This window comes from Thalassophryne amazonica, chromosome 4 (genome assembly GCF_902500255.1).
Source record: "Thalassophryne amazonica chromosome 4, fThaAma1.1, whole genome shotgun sequence".
Taxonomy (NCBI): Eukaryota; Metazoa; Chordata; class Actinopteri; order Batrachoidiformes; family Batrachoididae; genus Thalassophryne; species Thalassophryne amazonica.
This window is the reverse complement of record NC_047106.1, coordinates 54,229,780-54,247,168: the sequence shown is the minus strand read 5'-3', so window position 1 is coordinate 54,247,168 and position 17,389 is coordinate 54,229,780.

The following is a 17,389-nucleotide window of genomic DNA, read 5'->3' as shown; positions in this document are numbered from 1 at the left end:
GGATGTCACATGTGGGGTGCCGCAGGGCTCAGTGCTGGGTCCTTTGTTGTTTATAATCTATATAAATGATATAAGTTGGGTGTCGAGTTCACTGAGATGTGTCCTTTTTGCGGATGATACAACTGTGTTCTGTAGCGGTGAAAATCTTGAACAGCTTCTGGACATAGTGGAGAAAGAACTGGAAAAATTTAAGGTTTGGTTTGACTCTAATAAGTTGTCACTCAACCTTGGGAAAACTAAATGTATTATATTTGGAAATAAACAGGCACCCAAATGTAAAAATTTAACTATAAACAATAAGGAAATTGAGTTAGTAACAGAGAATAAATGTTTAGGTGTTATAATTGATAATAAACTTAGCTGGAAACCACATATAAATTATGTGAAATCAAAATTGTCAAAAACTATAGCCATTTTGTATAAAGCCAAAGACCTACTGCCGCAAGAAGGGTTACTTACTTTATAGCATTCTCTGATGGTACCATATATGACATATTGTGTTGAGTCATGGGGAAACACTTATAAATCAAATACTAATCCAATATTCCTTTTGCAAAAACGAGCCATACGAATCATCTGCAATAAACAATATCGTGAACCAACTCATTCTCTATTTGTGTCTTTAAATTTATTAAAATTCATTGATTTGGTCGATTACATTACAATTCAAACTTTATTTCGAGCGAAAAACCAAGCCTTACCGAGACATGTCCAGAGTCTGTTCCGATTGAGGGAATCCAGATATAGTTTAAGAGGTTGTGCAATTTTTATGAAACCACCAGTAAGAACAAATGTAAAGGGTTTTGTGTGTCTGTGGTTGGGGTGAGGAAATGGAACAAATGTTCAACAGAGGTTAGAATGAGTAGTAACTTAGTGAGATTTAAGAATATTCAAAAAGAACATTATGTCTAAGTATCATAAAGGAGCAAATGTAATTTGATTTATATGGAATGTTCAATTTATAAGTGGGACTTATTGTATATTTGAATGTGTGGGTATGTATATGCGTATGTAGATATATAGATATGGGTAGGTGTATATGTATATGTATATAAGTGACTGTGTATATGTATGTATATATTTATGTTTGTAAAGTATATACGTATGTATATAGGTATATATGGCACAGCCCAAGCAGAGGGTCACCCCCAAGAGCCTGGTCTGCTTGAGGTTTCTTCCTTATAGGGAGTTTTTCCTCACCACAGTTGCCTAGTGCTTGCTCTGGGGGTTGGTAAGGTTAGTCCTTACTGGCGTAAAGTGCCTTGATTCGACTTTCTTGTGATCTGGTACTATATAAATATAATTATAAGTGAATAGTATATTGATGTGTATGTCTGTGTGTCGACATGTAGTAGTGAATTTATATTTTTGTAAATATGACTGATTAGAATTGTTGGACTTGTACTAGCAGGGGTGGGCGCTAATAAGCTTTGCTTCAGCCCACACCTTTTCGGACTCACTAGTTTTGTCTGTGTTTGTTTGTGGAATTGTTCATTTTTTTCTATTTGAATATTTTGTGTGCCGAATAAAAAACTTCGGTGTGTAAAAGACACCTGTTCACACACTCAATCAATCACACTCCAACCTGTCCACCATAGCCAAGACCAAAGAGCTGTCTAAGGACACCAGGGACAAAACTGTAGACCTGCACAAGGCTGGGATGGACTACAGGACAACAGGCAAGCAGCTTGGTAGAAGACAACAGCTGTTATGATTATTTATTAGAAAGGGAAGAAACACAAGATGACTGTCAATCTCCCTAGGTCTGGGATTCCATGCAAGATCTCACTTTGTGGGGTAAGGATGATTCTGAGAAAGCTCAGAACTACACAGGAGGACCTGGTCAATGACCCGAAGAGAGCTGGGACCACAGTCACAAAGATTACATTAGTAAGACATGATGCTGTCATGGTTTAAAATCCTGCAGGGTAGCAAGGTCCCCCTGCTCAAGCCAGCACATGTCCAGGCCCGTTTGAAGTTCACCAGTGACCATCTGGATGATCCAGAGAAGGCATGGGACAAGGTCATGTGGTCAGATGAGACCAGAATAGAGCTTTTTGGAATCAACTCCACTTACCATGTTTAGTGGATGAGAACAACCCCAAGAAAACCATCCCAACCGTGAAGCATGGGGGTGGAAACATCATACTATGAGGGTGCTCTTCTGCAAAGGGAACAGGACGACTGCACCGTATTGAAGGGAGGATGGATGGGGTTCATGTATTGCGAGATTTTGGCAAACAACCTCCTTCCCTCAGTAAGAGCATTGAAGATGGGTCATGGCTGAGTCTTCCAGCATGACAATGACCCCAAACACACAGCCAGGGCAACTAAGGAGGGGCTCCGTAAGAAGCATTTCAAAGTCCTGTTAGAAGTGGCTTTTTGTAAGATAAGATCAATTTTTTTTTTTCTCAAAGGATTTTTTTGCCAGAGTACCAAACTAAATGGTGAACAACACACACACATTCATCTTCAACCACTTAGTCCAATTAAGGAATTGGAATGTCACAGGTAGGAAAGACCCCCTGTGACATTCTGTGGTGCACCTCGGTGGTCTCAGTCTATGGTTTGCTCTGACAGGACGTCAGTGTGGCATGCAGGTTTGTGGGAAATGTTGTCCAGGATGCTGAGCAGTTTCCTCAACATCCTGCTCTCTGACACATCCACCACAGACTCCAGCTCAACCCCCAGGACAGAGCCAGCTCTCTTGATGAGCTTGTTGACTGTGCTTATGTCAGCTACTTTCAGCCTGCTGCCCCAGCATATTATTGCATAGAAGATAATGCTGGAGACCACCAAGTGATAAAACATCATATTTCTGCAGACACTGAAAGATCTGAGCCTCCTGACTGTACCTCAGAGGAAGTACAATCAGGTCCAGTCCAGTTTGTTGTCTATGTGGACACCCAGGTACTTGTAGTGGTCCACAATGTCCACCTCTGTTCCATTGATGGTAACTGGGTTTGGATGGGTCTTCTGTCGTTTGAACTCCACCACCAGCTCCTTCATCTTGGATGCGTTGAGCTGCAGGTAGTTGAGTCTGCAGCACTCCAAAAACTTGTCCACCACACGCCACACCACACACTGTACTCAGCATCCTGGCCACTGCCAATGCAGTCCATAATGGCAGTGTCATCCGAACACTTCTGCAGGTGGCAGGACTGTGACCAGAGCCTGCAATCTGAGGTGTAGAGTGTGAACAGGAAGGGAGACAGGACCATCCCCTGTGGTACCCAGTGCTGCTCTTGATGGTGTTGGATGTAATGTCCCAAAACTTCACATATTGTGGACAGCCTGTGAAGTAGTTGGTCATCCAGGCCACCCGTGGAGTCTCCACCTTCATGTCACATAGCTTATCACTGAGCAAGTCAGGCCAGATGCTGTTGAATGCACTGAAGTAGTCAAAGAACTCTCACAGTGCTGCCTGCCTCCTCCGTCTATAATCCATCAGTTGACTGAACCAGCTGATATTAATTTGTACTGACAAGGGGAAGGATTGCTTTGTAATTGGATTTCAGCTGGTGTCTTGGCTTTCCATGCCTGTTCTTCAGGTGTTCAATACTTTTTCCCTGTGTCAGTTCACATTATTACACATAATTTATGGACATCTATGGATTGATTTCTTTGTATGTGTGGATTACTTGGGTTCTTACTGACATCTGGTAAAAAAATTTCCTGTCAATTTCACCTTTAATGCCACGTTCACACCGGGCGCGACGCGAGCGACTGCAGCCACAGGTTGCCATGTAATCCCTATGTAAGGACACGTTTTGGCGCCAAACCACGCAGCGTGACGCGATGGAGGCGAGTGAAGCGACGTGAGTGAAGCGATTTTGAGCGTTTTGTGCATTTGTGGCGCAATATTGCGTCGCCTCACGTCGCGCTGCCCTCCTCCCCAAGTTCAAAAATCTGAACTTTTTCTCTCATCGCGCCGCGATGACCAATCAGGGACTGGATATGTAGTGACGTGGAGATGTCTGGAGTTTGACTGACGATCTGAACATGTCCTGTATCTGGTAGCAGCCTGTGAGCAGGACTTATGTCTCTTGTGTCCTTTATTTCACAATCATGACAGAGTTTTTGGAGAGAACAGCAGCACCACCACAGCGGGGAACGGAGTTTCTTTTTATTTTTATTTTACGTGCGAATCGTCCTGGAGATTATTTTACTTATTAACTACACACATGTATAAAGCAAATGGTGACTGGTTTCTAAACACAATTATGACAGAGTTTTTGGAGCGAGCAAGCAGCCCTACTTGCAACAGCGGGGAGAGGAGCTTTTTCCTTTTCTTTTTTTTTTACGTGCGCGTGCGAGTGAATCGTCTGTAGAGAATATTTTATTAACTACACAGATGTATAATAAAACAAATGGTGACTGGTTTCTAAACACAATTATGACAGAGTTTTTTGGGGGAAGAGCGAGCTGCAGCAAGCAGCAGAGTTTTTTTTTTATTATTGTTTACATGTGCGCGCGCGAACGGGACAGTTGATCCTCAAACTAGGTCCCGCAGAGGTGGAAGGACCGCTGAAAGCAGCCGTCACCCAGACACAGCTCCTGCAGCAAATAATGATACTCTCTGTGTTGGGAGCTTTTCACAACAACTCGCTCCGTATGATCAAGATCTGTCATGTTAGCTTGACAGACAACCGGAGCCGGCGAGCGGAATAGAAGCTCCTCCTATTTGATGATGCACCGGGGCGAATTTTCGCAGCGAAAGTCCGCCCAAGCAGAGCGACACACCAGGCGAAGGAGGTGCGTCCGTCGCCTGGCAACCCACGCGAATTTGTAGCGTCTGATCGCGCCCGGTGTGAACGCGGCATAGACATATATTTAGTGAGACAAATCGTGATGGGTTGAACACATATTTTAACCGCTCTGTGTGTGTGTGTGTGTGTGTGTGTGTGTGCAAAACCAACCTTTATTTTATTTTAAAAATATGTTTAATTTACATAGCAGCATTTCTCTTTCAAGTGTCACATTTCCTCAAGGAAATTTTACATTTCGGCATTAGTGAAGTTTTCACATATTTTCCTTTTCATATTGTTTCCACTGATTACAGGTGAAGAGAGTTTTGACATCCACAGAAATGAAACCAAAACAAAGTTAAAATGAGTTTCTGAGCTACTGATTTTGCACAAAGGACCAAAAAAAAAAAAAAAGAAAAAGAAAAAAAAATCAGACTATTTGCACAATAGTTATTTTGTACACAACTTAGTTGGGAACCTTAAAACAACTGATAAGCAAATCTTGGTGCAGTAGTTTAGGATCACTTCCTTAGTATGACAAGCCAGAAATGAGATGGTTGTAAAGCTCAGGACCGAGACAAAGCCTTGTCATTGGTTTGTTGGACTACAGATATATTCAAAGGTTGAATAGTGTGAAAAATTGACAAGGAATGTGAATGACTGAGTACATCCAGAGGGATGATGAGGTGATTGCTGGCATGCTTGGCACTCAGGTGACATAGCACCAAAAGGAAAAGCAGATGGCCTGGTGTTGACATCAACTTCAGGGACAGAAAATGTTTGTGGAATTGTAAAAATTAAAGCATGGCATGTAATTCATCAGATGAAGAGACCACCAGAAGCTTGTTTGAATCATCATCCATACCCGCCTGAGTAAATATTTCAGAAAATGACCAGCTGTGTTTCTGTTCTTGCCAGGTTTTGTTTCATTTAGAAACAGCCATATGGTTAGTTTGTTTCTCTCTCAGTTAAATTTGTCACATAATTTCCTTTAGTTTGGTTATTCTCAGGATTCCAGAGCAGCTTGATGCATCACACAAACAGGGGGAATGGAGCACCTGTGGGTCAAAGAAGAATGTCAGTTTGCTTGTTGACATAAAAATCAGCTGTTTTTATTTCTTTTTTTATTTCTGTTGAGGCGGAGACTCTGTCATGATAGATTCACATTCACATCTGCAGATACTTTGGATGAAAAACCTGTCCCCTGTACAGTCAGTCTGAAAAGGCACATCATGCAGACATCTTGACAGCTTTGGGACATTGACAGCTTTGGGACATTGTCATAAGGAGAAATGCTTTCTGAATTGAGTGTTGTTTTTCAGTCTCCAGTGTTAGTCAAGCAATCTTTTCAAAGTATTTCATAAATTTTTGACAGAAATTTTGTGTCTGGGAAGTGCCTCATCTCACTGTAGTTGCCTTAAATGCAGTATTGCTGTAACTGCCCTGGACCCAATCATACCAGATTTTTTTGTTATTCACTTCTATACCCCACTCCCCATAACTTTGATCTGTTGTATTAGGTCAGTTTAAAGTCATCTGCCTTCACAGTCTCTTGACATTGCAACTTCAACTTCATCATTCTATTGTGCTCCCACTGGAATTAGAAACAAGACCTGAAAAATGTTTAATTAATTTTCTCCTGGATAGCTGTGAAGTCTTTGTGAAACCAAAATGAGACTCTGATTTCTCCCATCTCAAATTAGCATCCTTTTTCAAAAGAGATCTCATCAAGCTGTAAAATAATTCTTACACAAACAATGGAAACTAAATTTAGACTGAAGTGAAAATCTCTCAAGCTGTAGAAGAGCAAACTTTCAGCAGTAAAATTTTCATCTGGGCATACCATATATTGATTGTACTGACTGTCATTCACCTTCTCTCCAGAACATATGCACATGGACAAAGTTGTTGGTGCCCCTATATTTTATGTACACATTTTAACATATGGGCAGAAATAAAAACAAACAAAACTCTTTTGTTTAATCAAAATATATTTAAAAAAATGTCTTTATCTGTTATTTGGCAACAAGAACAAAAAATTACTTTCATAAAGTGAAACAAAAATTGCTAACATAAAATATATGCGTGACACACTTATTGACACCCTTTGATGAATTTACAGTAAATCACATTTACAGTCAGTTTTATTGAGCAAAGGGTGTGAACTCGTACGTACATGTGATTTCTTAGCTTTTATGAAAAAAATCAAAAGAAACTTTTTCATGTTGTCATTATGGGGTGTTGTAAGTAGAAATTTGTGAAAAAAATGTTTACTCCATTTTGGAATAAGGCTGTAACATAACAAAATGTGGAAAAAGTGAAGCACTGTAAATACTTTCCAGATGCATGCGCGGGGGGGCACTGTGATTCCATCCCATTGTTGGTTGTTTTTATGACCTTTGATGTTTGGTCATCTGACTGGTTGGGATTCTATATTCTTTGAAATGTTATCTGTAGAAAGTGTCCTGTTGGTGTTTGGATGTTCTCTGAACTGGACAAGTTTCATTAAACTGTCTAATAAATCCAGTTGGAATTGGAGTTGCCTGGAACTGTTCAACAAGTGTCTTGAATCCATAGGGACTGTTTATTGAAGCTGTCCTGAGGTGTTGTAAATTCAGACAGGAAATGTTTGGAAGACTGATCACTTTGTGAAAAGGGCGAGGGCTTTTGGTGATTGACACCAAGTCAAGTGATAACACAGTCATTCATCTTAAGACATTCCGGTCTTAGAAATGTCTGGAGAGTCAGTTCTTTGTTAAAAGTGTAAAATTAAGCCAACTTTTGATTCTGTAAAGATATGTGTGTGGCCATTTTCATAACTCATATATATATATATATATATATATATATATATATATATATATATATATAAAACTTAATATGTGTGTATGTGTGTGTATGTGTACGGATATAAACCCTCTGCTTTTCTTTCCTGTGTGGTAATTGAAATAGAAAGCTTGCATTGGAGAAATACAAGTTTCAACCCTTGACAAATGCCACAACTAATCTTCCTCATGATATTTTCAGTTGATAAAAGTGACCTCTGCTTTTCATTGAGGTGGCAACACATCCCGTGTTGTGTAAACTGTTCTCCCACCTGTCTAATGTTATTCCGAACATGCACACATAAAATTCAAATCACACAGTGCTCTTTTCTATACATTCAGTCAGCTTGAACATCTCTTCATCTTGCACATGCACATGCCTTTAATCTGTCAGTTTCTCTGCCTCTGCCTGTCCTCGGCATATCACCGCAGTGCTGATGTAAACATCAGGTTCAATTTGTGTTTTCAGGCAGCTGTCACCTGTGATGTGGCTCCTGCGGACCGTGACAGCTCCTCCAAAGCTCATTCACATTACAAAATCTCTCCTTGAGTGGTATGATATGTATATCTGCCAGGGGGTGGATGTGGGTGAGGCAGAGAGCGAGAAAGCAAAATAAAAATGTCAGCACATCTATCTTTATGGTAGAACATATATGCGAGTGAGGCATGTGTGTATGTTTCCTTCATGAAACCTTTAATGGCTCTTTATGTGCCAGTCTGTCTTTTTCCACAAGTACGGTCAAGCACTACCATGTGTTATTCAGTACTTGTGGGAGTGGTGATGACCAACCTCATGTCATTCACACTCACGAGTGCTCACATGTCTGCACTATTACAGTAAATTTGGGAATAGCACAACTTTGGTTCAGCTTCATTTTCTGTGTGTGTGTTTTTTTTTTTGGTTTTTTTTTTTTGGGGGGGGGGGGGTGTCAATTAGAGACGACAATGAGAAAATTCTTCTTTGTCGATCATGTTGTGCCAAATCCAGAAGGGTCGGCTCTAACTTCAAGTGATAGGGCAGGGATGGGGTGATGAATTGGCCACATCCAGAACCCTATCCACGAGAAAATTTGAAAAAATCTAAAAGCTTAATTATTCTGCTAATCTTCTAATTCTGCATGCAGCAGCATTAATCAGTCATCTTTTTTAGGCACAATCTTTTTTAGATTTTTTTCCATCCTTTGGTCAGGAGCTCAACCCCTCATCCCACTGTGTAGATCTGGCACTAGATGGCAGCTGCACCTTTCAAAGCTCTAGCTAAGCACACAAAGCAAGCAGCAAGATGTACATCTTTCAACCACATCTACCTACAGTGCATCCGGAAAGTACTCACAGCGCTGCACTTTTTCCACATTTTGTTATGTATGTTACACCATATTCCATAATGGAACAGCATTTTGCAAGTTAGAGTCATGCAAGAGAAATTTTAACACTAGCATAACGTGCATTACCATAATCTAGCCTGGAGCTGATGAATGCATGAGCTATGAAATATCACTCCCAAATTATTGACAGCTTATTTTAAACACTCAGCTAGAACACCAAAGTTTGATGGTACCACATTCAGCATGCCAGAATGTCCAAAAACAATGGTCTCTGTTATGCCATCATTCAGGTAAAGGAAATTTTGGGACGGCCACTGCTTTACATCATGAACACAAAGCATCACTACCATTAGTCCTCATAGGCAGATAGATTTGCAGATCATCTGCATATCAGTGAAAGGACAGCTTGTGCTGAGCTATAATTTACCCAACAACATGTACAATGAAAATAGAATAAATCCAAGAATAGAACCCTGTGGCACTCCACAACAAAGAGGAGCAATGGATGAGGAGAGGTCACCAGTCATAAGGGAGAAACTCCTTCTAGACATTACTTACATTGAGCAGCTGCCGGCAAGTTGTCGGCAGCTGCTGAATGTAACGAAAGTAACTATAGTAACTGTGGCAACACTGCATATCTACATATAAGTCCCCACAGTTGACAGTGCATGTCAGAGCATAAACCAAGCATGAAATCAAATTAATTGTCTGCAGACCTCCGAGACATGATTGTCTCGAGACACAAATCTGGGGAAGGATACAGAAACATTTCTGCTGCTTAGAAGGTCCCAATGAGCATAGTGTCCTCATCATCTGTAAATGGAAGAAGTTCAGATCCACCGGAACTCTTCCTAGAGCTGATCGCCCATCTAAACTGAGTGATCGGGGAAGAAGGGCCTTGGTCAGGGAGGTGACCAACAACTCCATGGTCACTCTGTCAGAGCTCCAGCACTCCTCTGTGGAGATAGGAGAACCTTCCAGACACACAACCACCAATCAGCAATCCACCAATCAGGCCTGTATGATAGAGTGATCAGATGGAAGCCACTCCTTTGTAAAAGGCACACAGCAGCCCACCTGGAGTTTGCCAGAAGGCACCTGACGGACTCTCGGAGCATGAATTTTTGTCTGATGAGACAAAAATTGAATGGCGTGAATGGCAGGCATCATGTATGGAGGAAACCAGGCACCACTCATCACCTAGCCAATACCATCCCTACAGTGAAGCATGGTGGTGGCAGCATCATGCTATGGGGATGTTTTTCAGTGGCAGGAACTGAGAGACTAATCTAAACTGAGGGAAAGATGCACCAATGTACAGAGACATCCTGGATGAAAACCTGCTTCAGAGCGCTCTTGACCTCAGACTTGGGCAACAGTTCATCTTTCAGCAGGACAGTGACCCTAAGCACACAGCCAAGATATCAAAGGAGTGGCTTCAGGACAACTCTGTGACTGTCCTTGAGTGGCCCAGCCAGAGCCCAGACCTGAATCTGATTAAACATCTCTGGAGAGATCTGAAAATAGCACTCCCCATCCAACCTGATGGAGCATAAGAAGTGGTGCAAAGAGGATCAGGCAGAACTGCCCAAAGATCGGTACACCATGCTTGTGGCAACATATTCAAGAAGACTTGAGGCTGTAATTGCTCCCATCATCATCAACAAAGTACTGAGCAAAGGGTGTGAATACTTAAAGTACGTACATGTGATTTCTTCATTTTTTTTAAGAAATTTGCAAAAATTTCAAAAATACTTTTTTCTTGTCATTATGGAATGTTGTGAGTGGAATTTTCAGACAAAAAAAAAACCGAATAATTTACTCCATTTTGAAACAACATGTGGAAACACTGTGAATACTTTCTGGATGTACTGTATTTATATTCATGTATGCATTTGTGTCTGACAGCAGCGTGCACCTGTGAATGTGCACACCTGCTAATGCACACAATGTTCTGTGTGTGTTTGTGTGCAGTGGCGTAATAGAAGTTGTCTAACATTTAATTAAAGAGGCTGTGCTCACTGGAGTTCCAGCTGCACAGGGGCACGGAAAAGAGCAAGAGTCCCTATTCAGCAAGTTCCACAAGATCTGAAAGATGTTATCAGTTGTTTAGCATTTGTGTTTTTGTATATTGTAAGTACATGAAACTGCATTTGTAAGAATGTGGCATTTATAGATCTTGCTGGCATCCCAGTAATCTTGTGCTGTCTGAAGCCAGGTATTTGCAGTCAAACAACATGATATACTTAGTGATTTGCTTTCAGCAGTGACTGACTCCCAAATGTGTGTGTAGTGTGGGGGGAGGAAATAAACAGGTAGAAACTACCGTTAAACAGTGAATGCATTTTTTTTTTTTGTAGTGTCTTTCCATCTGAGAACAGATTGTCAATCCACTTTCCAATAATGATACATACTCACCCAATCACACAGAAGCTACTGCGCAAAGGGCAAATTTGTGCTCATCTTTCTTCCTGAAGGACAGTTTTGCACATCGGCGTGAAGTTTTTGGGGTAATTTTATTGATTTATATATTTTCTGGGTTGGTTTACTTATGCACTGAAATTACACCAAATGTTTATGTATGTCATCCTCACCCAAGAGAGCTCCAGTTCCCCAAATTTTGTGATTGAATGGTTTGTGTCTGACGTTGACATGCTGTCAATTGCACAGATATTACTGTCCGAATCGATACAGGAAGGAGGAATGTCACTTTTCACTTCTTTTCCCTCCCGTTGTAATAGTGGTCTTATGATATAGTACATGGTCACAGAAAAAACGATTTCAAATCCTGCAAGATTAGGATTTTGCAGATGACTGAGCCTTGCTCTCAACAACGAGCAAGGAAATACAGCACAAAATGAATGAACTTTTCAATGTAGTGGTGACATCAGGGTTTACAGCAGGCAAACCCTAAAGTAATGTGTAAGACAACAGACTGGCCAATCGCTGTGACTGACGTGTTCTGGTAAATTTTATTTGTCTCAATCTGAGTCATGTAATATTGAGTATCTTCTAACACAGAGTCTCGATCCAATGTCTGTATTTTCCCCAAAAAATACACTTGCACAGGGCACACTACAAGGACATTCACGTCAGTTTGGTGTGTATGCTTGACAATGATGCATTGCATTGAAGAAAAAACCTATCTGCAATCCAAACTGCTTTGTCATTGTTAATTTATTTATTTTGTTTTCATTGTATTCTTTTTTCTTTATAATAATAATAATAATAATTATTATTATTATTATTATTATTATAAAGAAAAAAGAATACAATGAAAACAGAATAAATAAATTAACAATGACAAAGCAGACCACAATGAAAATAACTTTTCACTTTCTTGGATCATCCATGTATTTTTAATGTATTTACAATTATATTATATACTTACATTCAACTTAATAAAAGAAATCATGCATAAACACATGCATGTATATGCGTGCACAGACGCCACTTCACTGTTAATATGTATTTGACTTATCACCCCCCATGTTGGAATGGCGTGATCAAGAATGTAATTATCAACATCCATTGTTTCGTGTTGTTAGCTAATATCCGTAGTTTCTCCAAAAAATATTAGTCCTATAAACATTCATCCTTGACCCAAAATACATAAGCATACCAAATAGCAAATGTCAGCTCTCCCCAGATTCTCCGTGATCAAAGCCATACCCACACATGCACGCATACTCGCACAAAGAGTCCACTTGGTTTTATATATATATATATATATATGTTCTCCAGTCAGATTACAATAGCCAATCACAGATTAGCCTTTCTGTCCATCATTTGCCTGTATTTTTGCATGCTTGGCGCCAGAAAGTTATGTTGGATCCAAAAGGATCCAAAAAGGCTAGGACCAAAGTTATATTGGCTCGATTCCCACTGACCAATAGCGTTAGAGGTTACTGCCAACAGCTAGCCAATCAGAGCACGACATACGAAGGTCAGGAACTAGCTGACAGACGCTAGTTGAAAAAATGTCAACAAAAATGTCAACAACAGCAGAAAATCGTCTGCCAGCGAGGTTTGCTGAGTTCACAGAGGAGGAACTGGTGGAAATATTGAACTCCAAGGATGCCAAAACACTAAGAAGGTAGACAAGCACGCTACTGATGTTTTAGAAGCATTCATCGCATCAGAATCAATCATATGCTGTTTACATTATCATATATATATACACATATATATATATACACATATATACATACATATATATATATATATATATATATATATATATATATATATACAAACGCACAAACTGCATCCGGAAGGTATTCACAGCACCTTTTCCACATTTTGTTATGTTACAGCCTTATTCCAAAATGGATGAAAGTATTTTTTTTCTCAAAATTCTAAACACAATACACCATAATTACAATGTGAAAAAAGTTTTTTTAGATTTTTGAAAATTTATTAAAAATAAAAAATAAAGATTAAGAAATCACATGTCCATATGTATTCTCAGCCTTTGCCATGAAGCTCAAAATTGACCTCAGGTGCATCCTGTTTCCACTTAATTGGAGTCCACCTAGGGCCATATTATAGCTCTCCAGAGATGTTCAATCGGATTCAGGTGTGGGCTCTTGCTGGGCCACTCAAGGACATTCACAGAGTTGTCCCGAAGCCCTTCATTTGAAATCTTGGCTGTGTTCCTCGGCTCATTGCATCCTGCTGAAATATGAACCGTCACCCAAGTCTAAGGTCAAGAGCGCTCTGGAGCAGGTTTTCATTCAGGATGTTTCTGTACATTTCTGCATTCATCTTTCCCTCAATTCTGACTAGTCTCCTAGTTCCTGCCAATGAAAAACATCGCCACAGCATGATGCTGCCACCACCATGCACCATGCCTCACTGTAGGGATGGTATTGGTTAGGTGATGAGCAGTGCCGGGTTTTCTCCAGATATCAAGCCTGGCATTCAGGCCAAAGAGTTCAATCTTTGTCTCATCAGACAGGTGGGATGCCATGTACCTTTTACTAAGGAGTGGCTTCTGACTGGCCACTCTACTATACGGGCCTGATTAGTGGACTGCTGCAGAGATGGTTGTCCTTCTGGAAGGTTCTCCTCTCTCCATAGAGGAATGCTGGAGCTCTGACAGAGGGACCATCGGGTTGTTGGTCACCTAAGGCCCTTCCCACAGTCACTCATTTTAGACAGGCGGCCAGCTCTAGGAAGAGTCCTGGTGAATCCAAACATATTCTATTTATGGATGATGGAGGCCACTGTGCTCATTGAGACCTTCAAAGTAGCAGAAATGTTTTTGTACCCTTCCCTCATATGTGTACCTTGAGACAGCCCTGTCTCGGAGGTCTACACACAATTCCTTTGACTGCATGCTTGGTTTGTGCTCTGACATACACTCTGAACTGTGGGCACCTTATATGTATACAAGTGTGTGCCTTTCCAAATCATGTTCATTTAAGTGAATTTAGGTGGACTTCAATTAAACTGTAGAAACATCTTAAAGATGATCAATGGAAACAGAATGCACCTGAGAACAATTTTGAGCTTCATGGCAAAGGCTGTGAATACTGTGATTAAGTAGTTGTTTTTGAAATAAATTTGCAAAAATCTCAAAAAACTTTCACACTGACTACGTTTACATGCAGCCAATAACCCTTTCATAACCCTTTCATAACCAGAATATTAGCAATAACCTGGTTGCGCAGGGTCATGTAAACACCTGCAAAAACCCGAATATGCTCATATTCTGGTTTTTAAAAACCCGAATATGACCCCTGGGTTACTCCTTTTCTAACCTGAATATCAGGTCATATAAACGCGCATCGGGATATCCCCATAGAAAGGAACATTATTTTGTGTTCTGTGCATGTCCTATCCGCAAGGAATCTTGGTCTTTTGAGTACAGCAACTACTTGTGTGCGGTGCGCGCAACCCACCGGACACCACAGAAGCAGAGGTAAACAAGCCTGGGGAAATCCAGATGCAGCAGCACAGCACCACACTTTTGGAGCGAGGAGGAAATCGAGTACTTCATTAGTATCGTGAAAGACATGAATATAATGTCTTTTATTGATGGTGGAAAGTATTGAGATAGCGACATTTACAAGAAGGTGGCCGAAAAGTTACACAAAGCAGGATTTGCACAAACGCCAGACCAAATCAAGCACTGGTGGAAGACGTACATCGCTATTTAGATGGGGATATTCCAAATGATACCAATGACCATGTATACAGGAGTAACTCTGTCTGCTTAAGAATGTAAATGGGTTATTCCTAATGATTCAGAAACCGGAATATTGAGCTTATCCCGAATATTAACGGCATGCAAACGTAGCCAGTGTCATAATGTGGTATTGTTTGTAAAAGTCTGAAGACGAAAAAATGAAATTCATCCATTTTGTAATGTCATTGTTACATAACAAATTGTGGAACAAGTGCAGTGCTGTGAAGACTTTCTGGATACACTGTAGTTGGACCAAAATTGGTTATTTGTTCAGACTAGGCTGTGGCAGCTTTTTGACCAACATATAGATTATGAAAGTGTAAATCAACAGGGTGGTTGTGACAGAATCTACTGGTCGAAGAAGCAAGGATTGACACACCAATCAATCAATCAATCAGTTTTTTTATATAGCGCCAAATCACAACAAACAGTTGCCCCAAGGTGCTTTATATTGTAAGGCAAGGCCATACAATAATTATGTAAAACCCCAACGGTCAAAACGACCCCCTGTGAGCAAGCACTTGGCTACAGTGGGAAGGAAAAACTCCCTTTTAACAGGAAGAAAACCTCCAGCAGAACCAGGCTCAGGGAGGGGCAGTCTTCTGCTGGGACTGGTTGGGGCTGAGGGAGAGAACCAGGAAAAAGACATGCTGTGGAGGGGAGCAGAGATCGATCACTAATGATTAAATGCAGAGTGGTGCATACAGAGCAAAAAGAGAAAGAAACAGTGTTATGTGTCGGACGCAGCTCGGAGAACCGACCAGCGTTTGAAGGACCCAGTATGAAATAAGCAGAGCACGGTACAAAGGCTAACTGAATTTAATACATAACAGTGATACAAAAAACAACAAAAGAAAGTGCGGTCTGGTGTGGTGCGCTCCCAGCAGCGCTAACGGTCCGGAGCCAGAAGCTGTTCGTACCCAAGGACCCCGCCGACACCCCCCAGGTGGTCGCAACAAACCGAGTCTGTGAAAGAAGGAACCATTATGTGAGTCCACACTCTACACACAGAGAGAACACTTAAAGGTGTACAAACAGCAAACACTTCCTGGCTTGATTACTAATCAGCTTCCCAACCTGCAGGCATGGAACATCCAGTTCACAAAACTCCACTGCAGTGGAAGCCGATACATGACTAACATACAGCTCAATATAATAAAGGTGTGAGGGACACCACATTTACTGACTGTATAAATGTTAGTCACAAAATCTAACGTACCTCAGGGAGTGTGCTGACGAGCGTGAGACCTCACCCCCTCCTCTTTCACAGACCGTGCATCAAACCCTGGATGTTCTCTGCATCCACTGATGATGAGATGGCTCCCGAGACGACGATCTCACCCGTCTGGTCACAAGGTCGAGTCTCTGGCAAATACACACTGTATACTCCAGTCTTAAATGCCACCATGTTCCAATCCATATAGATGCACCTCAGCTGTGAGTCCTGACGAGCCGCAGGTGATCAGGGTGAGGTCCTGATAACCTCAGCAACACAGCCACTCAGTCCCAAATGCAAGCCACCTGGAAGGAAAAACAAAAGACAGAAACAAAAAGGCAGCCAGGCCCCCCAGCCATACAACAAACAGTGCATCATGGGAACCCCCCAGCAGTCTACGTCTATAGCAGCATAACTAAGGGATGGTTCAGGGTCACCTGATCCAGCCCTAACTATAAGCTTTAGCAAAAAGGAAAGTTTTAAGCCTAATCTTAAAAGTAGAGAGGGTGTCTGTCTCCCTGATCTGAATTGGGAGCTGGTTCCACAGGAGAGGAGCCTGAAAGCTGAAGCCTCTGCCTCCCATTCTACTCTTACAAACCCTAGGAACTACAAGTAAGCCTGCAGTCTGAGAGCGAAGCGCTCTATTGGGGTGATATGGTACTACGAGGTCCCTAAGATAAGATGGGACCTGATTATTCAAAACCTTATAAGTAAGAAGAAGAATTTTAAATTCTATTCTAGAATTAACAGGAAGCCAATGAAGAGAGGCCAATATGGGTGAGATATGCTCTCTCCTTCTAGTCCCCGTCAGTACTCTAGCTGCAGCATTTTGAATTAACTGAAGGCTTTTTAGGGAACTTTTAGGACAACCTGATAATAATGAATTACAATAGTCCAGCCTAGAGGAAATAAATGCATGAATTAGTTTTTCAGCATCACTCTGAGACAAGACCTTTCTGATTTCTGATTGGAAGTCCCAAAAACCAGTTTTATTTGTTATTATCTATCGTCCACCTGGTCGTTACTGTGAGTTTCTCTGTGAATTTTCAGACCTTTTGTCTGACTTAGTGCTTAGCTCAGAT